Below are 9,558 nucleotides of genomic sequence, written 5' to 3' on the forward strand. Positions count from 1 at the left end.
TAGGGAAACAGGGCTCTCTCAGAAGTTCAGGCAGGACTTTGCAGAGCATCAACAATTAGCAGCCTACAAGGGTGCATGGTCAGGCTTTTGTGGCATTTCAATTCTGCTGTCATTTAATAACCACCCATGACTCAGGCTTTCCTCCCACATGCTGTGGCCCAGCACTCCTGATCTTTTTCAGCTATTTGGATCCACTGGTACAGAAGATAAAAATGAGCTAAACAAGACTGCTTTGCCATTACACCTGCAACTAATCTGACACACCAAGAGCATGATTTGATCAGGTATTAAATTTTGTCCTGGTCTCCAGACTGTTGTTCAAATACATTTGCAAAAAGGATGCTGTATTAAGGCAACACAGAGCTCTTCCTATACTTTCTCTGAGGACAGGACAAGGCAGCACCAGCCCCCATCCAGCCCCAGCATCCGACTCTTGCTGCAGCTGTTTCTAAATGGTTTTGGCCTACCAGGAACACATTTAGACACAGATGAGAAGTGTCACATGGAGTTTTCTTCTCAGAGGCAATCAATCCCCATTTTACATTTAGCAGAGATAAGATGGCTGAAGCATAATTGATTTTATTTTATGGGATGTTATACAATGAGCATCCTTAAACAGAATTCAGTTATAATGAACATACAGTACAAGATGAGTCTTCACTGAGGCAAATGCCATTGCCTAGGGACAAGTTCAGATCTAAGTAACATCAGATTCATTACTCTGCATCTCAGATGAGGCTCTTCAGTCATGTTAAGTCAAATGTACCAACATTTATGTTCCCCATGCATTCCCATCAAGATGAGGATGTTTACCACCAGCTCCCTTGCTAATTGAATGCCTCCCACTGCGCCTGTTTCACTTTGGAAAGTCCTTTTCCTTCTGTGTTTTCCTGTCAACTCATCTGTGGCACTTGGGAAAATCTCACCCCAGGCTTTGCAGTGAAATTTGGATCAATGGGAGAAGTTAGGGCCACTTCTCTTTGCTTCCCTGAAGAGCCACCCCAGTGCCCAGGTTTCTGGATCCTTCTCACGCTGCTCCAGTTTGGAGGCCACGGCTGGCAGTCCCACCACCAGTCCCTCCTACATCACCATAGGCACCCACCTGCTCTGGAGGGGAGCATTTGCTTGTTTAGACAGGTGCACCCCATCACCCTTAGCCCCAGGATCTGGCTCTGCTCCAGGAGCTACGGGGACACATCTTCCCACCCCCACTAGCACAGCCCACTCTAAGCACTGCATTGTCTGCCACCAGACACCACCTCTCTATGGATTACAAGCCCAAGGACTTAAGTCACCCCGCCAGCAAGCTGGAGAGCAAACACAACTAACCAGTGAGAGAAGCTTTTCTTTTAACCTGTGAAAATGCTGGGCTCAGGTAGGGGCAAAAGAGGATTGAAGCAGTGTTTGAGCTAAATAAGTGAGGGGTGGGGATGTAAATTTGGAAAGTCCCATTTAAAGCAGCTCCCAAGACTGATGAGGCAAAAATTAAGGGGAAAATATGAAAACTAAGAAGAGAAATAGCGGAAACACACACAAAAACTGAGAGGTTTTTGCAGTTTGGTTTTTCTTTAATGTTAGTTTTTTGCCCATTCTCCCTCCCCAGCCCATCTTCCAAGTCTGAGCTTCAGTCTTACTTTCCTCATGCATGGAGCAGGGGAATGAGGGAAGCAAAGAGAGGAGGCTGCTCTGGAGTCTGTAGAGCCTAAGGCGCTCCAACAACACTCTACTGAGTTTAGCCATCACATATTAATACAAGCTGTGTCTGATCAGAAACTGAGTAATTAGAACAGCCTGGAAGGTTAATGGCATGCACCACCTACCATCACCTCATTAGAGGAGACTGTGTAATCCAGACACCAGTATTGCACCTGATTAGTGCCGACTCACAGCGTGATAGATGGCAGAGCTAACTCTGAACCCTAACGAAGCTGCACAAGGGAGCTACTCCCCAATCACATGAGATTGCCAGCATGACTTGGATGGTGGCATGGCTCTGCCTTCAGTTTTACAACTCCAATTTTTCTTTCCAGGAAAGAACTGGAGGAGAGGGCCAAAAATGCCATTCCCACACCCCAGGAGAAATTCTACAGAATGTAGAGCTGTCCATTCATCGTAGCTTTACTGCTGGACTTCATGGCATCAGTGAAACTCAGAAAACTGGAGTGAAGATTGTATGGAGTCTTACCTAAAAATCACACAGGTCGCACTTGTATTGACTGCCACACTTCAAACTGTTCACTAGAGTTGTGCTACGAATTTCTATTTTGACACAAACCATTAACACACATTAAAGATCTCCTCTTCATAACTCCTTATCCAGAACATCAAGCACAACACAAAGCAAAAGCCCTCCCCAGTCCAGCAAGTACCTCTGCAGTAAGTGCACTACAGTTTGTCTACATTTCAGAAGGATAACACTGCTTCCAAACAGTTCACTATGTTCAAAGATTGTCCAGTTATAAAGAAAAAAAAAAAAATAGAGGGGAAAAAAGTGAAGGAAAACATCCAACCCCACTAAATCTGATGGGTTGTCACTGGTTGTTTCCCACTAAGTTAGTCCACTGCTGAAAAAGAAAACTGAGAAACCTGTGTTTCCTCGGCATAGAGACCAAAACAGCCAAGAGGAAAAGCTGTTGACAAGGAAATGGTCTTTGGATCGTACCTTGCAGCTGGGAGGAGAGCTGAAGTAAAGCAATTCAGCCCTGCCAGTTGTTTCTCTGTCATGTAGCTCCAAGAATCCTCTAAGTTTAAAGAAAAAAAGAAAAATCCCTTGAGGAAGAGAAGCTCCCAAGCTACAGCGTGACTCAGCCACCAATCTCCCAAGGACAAGATGTTTCTGCTGTGCTTCAGCTACCTTTTAGAACTTTGATCTAATTAGACTCTCATTGTGGGAAACAGACTATCTTCCACCACAGTGCTGCACAGCCCTGGGACCTCTGACTGACTACACCTTTCCCTGTGACAGGGTGAAAACCAGTTGAAGTAAGCAGCACTATTTCCTTTGTCCTGGGTACAGTCTACAAAACCCCTCATCTTGAGGTCCAGGGCAGCAGACAGCTTGTATGGAATCTCTTACCTCCACAGACCCTTCTTAAGAAGCACTTGGGAGCCTGGATGCCACTCCATGTGACAGACACCTGTACTCGTGGGCTGAGAGTGATGGCAGTGGAGGCAGGGAAGGATGACCTGTGGGGTTTTCTTCAGCCAGATGATATGCTCAGAAACACGACAGAGCCTTGGGCTATTTCAAATTTTTGGTTCCAAATTACTTCATGTCTCTGATGAACTTGCTTCAGCATCCAGGCTGTGTTTGCAGCCCAGATACTCAGCATGGGCTTTGTCTCCGGTCTAGGATCAGGCATCTCAGTGTCTTGTGTGGGCACTCATGTATTAGATCTGCTCTTGATCAGATGAAGTTGGAACAAAAGTCTCTCCCATCCCAGGATACTCTACAGGGAGACAGAGCACCTCAGAGGGAGATAAGAGGCTCAATTTCAGCAAGAAGGACTTCCAAAAAGTACCTGCACTTTGTTACACTTCAGTCTCCAGGCAGGATCCCAGAGGCAGTGGTGGAACTTATCCAAGTCATTATTTTCTGCAGAAACAGAAAGAGAAGCTACAAGACTTTTTCCTCCCATCACTCTAAATCTAGAATCTCTTTAAAAGCCTTAAACTCTGCATTTATGCATTACCTGAAAGTGCCAAGAGCAACCACCAACAGGTAACCAGGAGGAAATCCCACTATGATCATTCCAGGTCCTTCCAGGCAATGTCACAAAAGACAGGCTCAAAATGTGCCTGTATTAGTAGCCTGCTGAGTATCTGCTCAGAAGATGTGTTCATTAGCAATGGCACCTCTACTATTTTAACTGCAAACAGGACCTGTGATCTGCATTTATGCTATTTGCAGAGTTCAGAGCAGACACTGCTTGGGAAGCTGCCTCCATGCATCACTACCAGCACTGCTTGAGCCACAGTGCAGCTGCTAATTAGCAATCAATTTATGTTTCCAATTCTAACATCAATATTATTTTGAAGCTTTTATTAATGTCATGGAGAGACGCCCACAAGTGTAGCACGAGTACTGCTGACCTTTCAAAGCAACTAGAGAAGGGTCACAAGAGATACTCCTCTCTCATTTATATATTCCCCCCAGGTAACGCTGATGCTGAAGGGCACAGTCAGAGGGATGGAGTCACATTTGTGCCGACAGCCCAGCAACTGCGGCTGCTCTGGCTGCCACCGGTGCCAAGGGCAAGGCCAGTCCCGCTGTCCTGCGCCGGATCCATGAGCTGGAGGAGCTCTGAAGCCATGAGCCAACTCTGCCCTCTTGCGATTACAGCCAGGCTTCCAACCTCTCCCCCCCTCCCCTTACATCACCGGGGAAGAGGGCTCTTCTCCAGAAAAGCACCTACTTCCGACACACGTTACATTTATCGTTTATTTATCGAACTCTCCAAGAGACAGAAGCCGCTGGATGACGGTGGGTTTAGCAGATTCCTCAACAGAGCAGGGGACATTCAGGGCAATTCCTCCTCCTCTCTGGGAGCAGCCCAGACCTCAGGTTTGCTCCACGCTTTGCAAGAGGGATTTGATTTAGCCCCGTGTTTGGCAGTGCCCAGCACTCTGCCTTTGCCTCAGGCTGCAGCACTGCGGACACAGGGCTGTCTGTAGGGAGCACGCTGGACACGCACGCAAGCCTCTAACATCCTGGGTATGTACACGGGCTCTTCAGCTCAACTAATCTCTAAAAAGGGCTGGAGAAACCTGTCCCTACCATCATGTCCTCATCCTTCCTTACCGCTCACCAAAGCCAAGTCAGTTCCACAATATATTCCTGCATGTTCCATCCCAAGGCAAGGGCTGGCTGGAGAATAAAGACAGGAAACCCTTTCGTTTCGTCACCTGTAAAATCTCCTTTTCTCTTCCAAAAAGGAGCATCATTTCTTTCAGAGGCTGCTACACCAGGGCTGAGCCTAAGGCTGCAAGGTAAAGCAGCGCTGTGCTCCAGCCTCGCCTGCAATGCGTGGAGCTCCACGAGGGAGCAGCATGTCCCTTCAGTTGGGAGTGCTGGACTCCACAACTCCTTTTAAAATGGCTAACGGAGAGCTGCAGGAGGACAACGGGGACAGGAAGGGATGCAGGTTAATGTTTTTATTCTTACACGCACGTATATACAGGGTCACAACAAGACCCTTTTCTTTCTGCAAGAAAGAGGGTGCTGCTGCAATGCACAGTGGATTTTTTTCTTGCTTTGTTGTCTGTATAAGCCAACCTACCAGAGTAAATAACTGCTAGACAGTTTAAAAATAAATTATTTTAAAAGCCCAAACAGCAAAAACAAACACCACCCCAAAACCAAAAAAACCCCACCAGGTGTCAGGGGGAGTTAGGCTTCAGAACAGATTTCAATCCGGCTACACCAGGCTATTCAGGATTCACAGGTCAGGTATTGAAGCCAGGAAGGCCTGACTTGGCCATCATAATAGCTTGTTGATAATACAGTCAAGTCCAACAGAAGCACAGGATACCCTTTGTCTTTTCCTTTCCCAGCCTTTTGACAGAAGTGAGATCCCGTTTTGACATTTGCCTTTGCTGCTCCCCTCGTGTAAACTCAGCAAGACACAAAATTCCTGTGCTAACTTGTATTAAGTCTCACAAACAGTAAAGAAAGAAAAAAATTAATATTCTTCAGCCCCTGAAGCCAGGACTTTTTGAAGGCACAGAGCAGCCAACTAGAAGGTGATGGGGAGTAGGTTGAAGACAGTTCACACAAGAGCTTTCTGCACCATGGTATTGATTATGTGAGGAGTAAGATTACACAGTGTTATTTCCACTGAGTTATGTACCCAGGACTGCTCAACTGGATCCCTACCAGACCAGCACCCATTCATTTGGTGGTGATGGACATATAAAAGTCCCTCACACAGTGGCAGCAGCAAAGCTTTACAGACTTCAGTAGGAAACAGTGGAGTGGGCACTGCATAGTGCCACGGTGGGTAAGCGAACACAGCACAAAGCAGGAGCAGCACAGGTTATTTATTGTCAAGATAATACTATCAAAAATATTTACTCGGTATATGTTGGAAAGTGAACAGTGACCACTACTTTATGAAAGACCTTCTAACTCTGGCTGAGCATGAAAGCAGAATATAGCAGAAAGCTGCAACGTGTCTGCCTGGGAGCTTGGGGATAACGCACAAAATCCCCACCATCGGTTGCTGCACCACCAAAGGAATGTGGGAGAAACTGGTAATACATTTAAGTGCTACCAAAATATTTATATACATATATATATATTCCTACATATGTTTCTCCACAGAAGCTTGTTACATATGTCTCTGTCACATTATGTCACCACTGCATGTCACTGTTTAGACAAAACGACGAGGAAGGATTTGAGCAAGGGTTTAAAAGTTCTGTTGGGGATAAGGATGATGAGGGATGCCCTCATCAGTGTTATGAGGGCAAAGAAAGGAAACAGGAATATCTCAAGGAAAAAGAAAAAAAATATCAGCACTTGCCTTTCACAATGTTGTTTCAGAAAGTGTTAGAAAAACCCAACCCCAAGAAACATCACCTGGTACAGGAATTACACTTTAGAATAGACAATTATTTCCAGCTAGGATGTTTCCCAGGGCTAACTTGTAGAAAAACCACTCCAAGGCTGCAGTCCCACACTGTTGGGGCCTGTCCCAGAGTCCTGCTAGGGGTGGCCATAGAGAAGTGTAGGAATTCTCTGGCAAGAGCGTTTTGGTCATTGCCCAAATACCTTTTGTCAGGTCTTGTGTTCTGATAGCTAACACCCAGATGTTTCGCTTGCTTGGTTGTTTCTTTCTGTGATACTCACTAATCTCACCCAGTTGTGTAAGGCCTCCCTCCCACATTTCCCCCCTCCCAGATAAACCAGGTGTAGATGGAGCAAGAACTCAGAGTGGCAGATGACTTGCTGGATGCCCCAGCCCCTAAAGACACACACACCCACACTAGGTAGAGCTGCTCCATGAATTAGCACTGAATCTCAGATCTGTCAAACTCAATGAATGCTGATTGATATAACCTTTTAATTAATGGATTTTGTCAGGAAAAGAAAGGAAAATTATAACACTGCCCAAACTACTGCAATAGTTGATGTGGACTGGAGAGTCAGCTTCCCCTGTCCCCTCACTCCCAAAGCCAGCCTCTTACAAAGCCTTTTATCTACATTTTCTGATTTCAACCACAGGAGTTTAAAAAATCCAGTAAACCCAACTGTGCCATCTCATTCCATCAAAACCTCTCTCCCACAGCAACCAGCTGCAAGGCTGGTTGATGCTTACAGGAGAGTCTTACAGACCAAAGCATACCAAGCTTGCTTAAACACACCTGCTTTCCAAAAGGCTTGTCTGGATATCTCCTGATTAGCTCCGAATCCAGCGCAGGTCAACAGCAGATGAAAGGCGGGCATTTAGCAAGCACCAAACTGCTACAAGACTGCGCTCCCCAACTTCCTACTCAGTCCTGTACTTCCAGTTGCCTTGCTCCAAGCCTCCTCACTTGCATCCCAGAAATTTGGATGTCAGCAGGTCAAAGGCAACAGTGTTGTCTCCAGTTGGGACTCGCCCATGTTGGACATCCTGCATCTTTCTTGCTATGACACACAAGTTCAGCTAGTTCCACATCATTAATGCTATAATTTTTAATTTATTATCATTCTTATTATTATTACTAAAAGAGTGGTTAACATTTCCAGGATTCCTGTTGGTCACCCTGCAGCCACTGAACACACACACACACACACCAGCTCCCAACACCGAGCACTGAGCAGACAAGTTGCTCTTAGCAGCTGTGTCACTTCCCTTCCTGGGGGACAGGAATGAAAACCACTGTGGTGTAATAGCTTAACCCCAGTCAGTCCGGAGCCAGCACTAACACAAACCAGCAGAGACATCATGATCACAGCATCTTACAGGATTTTTGTTCCCCTACCACCAACAGCCTAATGGAAAATTCTAGTAATATCTAAGCATTCTCCCTACCTACATACTCTAACTCTGATATCCAAGTAGAAATAGGGGACACAAAAATCCATCAAGGAATCCCTTTACAACCTGGAAAAGACAAGAACTGTAGAGATTTTCAAAGCAAATTCTGTTCCTGCAGAGCCCCACAATCAGGGGACCTCAATGAGAGCCACGCACACACACAAACACACTGTGCCATGTGTAGGTGCTCCGTGGAGGGACGTGTTTCCCTTGTTAGGGAGATCACAGTCTCTCATGGGCTTTGGAGGCCTCCAGAGTACATTCCTCTGGAGCATCGCTCTCCTGGATAGCAGCAGCACACCCCACTTTAACCCCTTTAATACAAAGATCAGGTCTAAAAGCCTGAAGATTTCTGATCTCCCCAGGCAATTTGTACATGGACTTGAACTACTGAGTGACACAGGTGCCAGAAGGTCAACACTGAGTGACATGGGTGCCAGAAAGTCAACACTCACAGCCCTGCAACACCATCACAAAATACACCACAGACACAGAGGCAACAAGCACTGCTGGCAGAGCATGGCAGGTTTGCTATGGAAGCACACAAAGGTATGTTGATCTTCTACAACAGCGTTATTTAGGAGGTGTTTGGGAGATCTAAGGTCCATAGGAAGGAGGTAAGTTGTAATTAGTAGGATAACAGAAAGCAGTATGTAGTAATTAGCTAGATAACTTGCTCAGACACATATCTTGGGAACAGAAAAGCAAAGGATAAAGTTGTAATTGTCAGAAAATACGGGGAGAAAAAAAATTTTTAAAAATATATCACTGCACTTTGGCCAGATGCCTCAGGAAGTAAAAGGACACTTATATCTTACAGATTTTGAAAGAAGTAAAAAGTTTGTTGTCTTTAGGGGATCCAGATTTGGATGAAATGCGTTACTAAATGCGATTTCTATTGTATATCACCGCTGCATATTTGGATTCCGTGGCCTCTTGAAGGTGAAGTTTTCTCAATAATCAGCATGCAAAAGACTTAGAAAACTACAAATAAACCTTCAGCTGAGGCTCAGCAACACAATACCTGTTAGAACAGTGACCCCAGCCTCTGATCTCTTTGTCAATCCAAACATCTCCGATACTCACAAGGAGACATCTCCCTAGCCCTGTCCCTGCCTCCCACCCCAGAGGATGGGGATGACTGCAGTCCCTGATGCAGCAGTGCTCTGTTCCCAGCCAATTCCTCTGTCAGGAAGAGGATAGGAACATGGAAAGCCTCCGAAATTAAAGTAAGTAGTAAAACATCCAGATGAAAAGATTATTCAGTACCTTAAAACATAATTATGGCCAGTTAGGAAGTTAAAGCATATGGATCATAATTTTAGATCTCTAGAAGACAGAGCAGTGGGTTTGGCTTTTGGCACAGCACATGGCTGCTGTCTATAAGGAGGACAGCACAGACACCTTTATAGAAGGCTAGAGGAACATCCTAAGGTATTTGGTGGGGGCAGTTACTTCCAGTTATTTTGTTAAAACCTGCATAGTTTACGTCACCTATAAGTGCAATTCTTAAGGTTGTTTTCCTCGGCATTAA

General features: G+C 45.5%; 1 protein-coding gene across 6 annotated transcripts in view; it reads right to left on the reverse strand.

Annotated features, from left to right (window-relative positions):
- The window catches only part of GRIP2 (glutamate receptor interacting protein 2), a 266,026-nt gene that overhangs the window by 96,651 nt on the left and 159,817 nt on the right, over positions 1–9,558 (reverse strand). The gene's annotated exons all lie outside the window — the stretch shown is intronic.

The sequence above is a fragment of the Corvus brachyrhynchos genome, unplaced genomic scaffold (assembly GCF_000691975.1).
Source record: "Corvus brachyrhynchos isolate BGI_N302 unplaced genomic scaffold, ASM69197v1 scaffold4, whole genome shotgun sequence".
In the NCBI taxonomy this organism is placed as follows: domain Eukaryota; kingdom Metazoa; phylum Chordata; class Aves; order Passeriformes; family Corvidae; genus Corvus; species Corvus brachyrhynchos.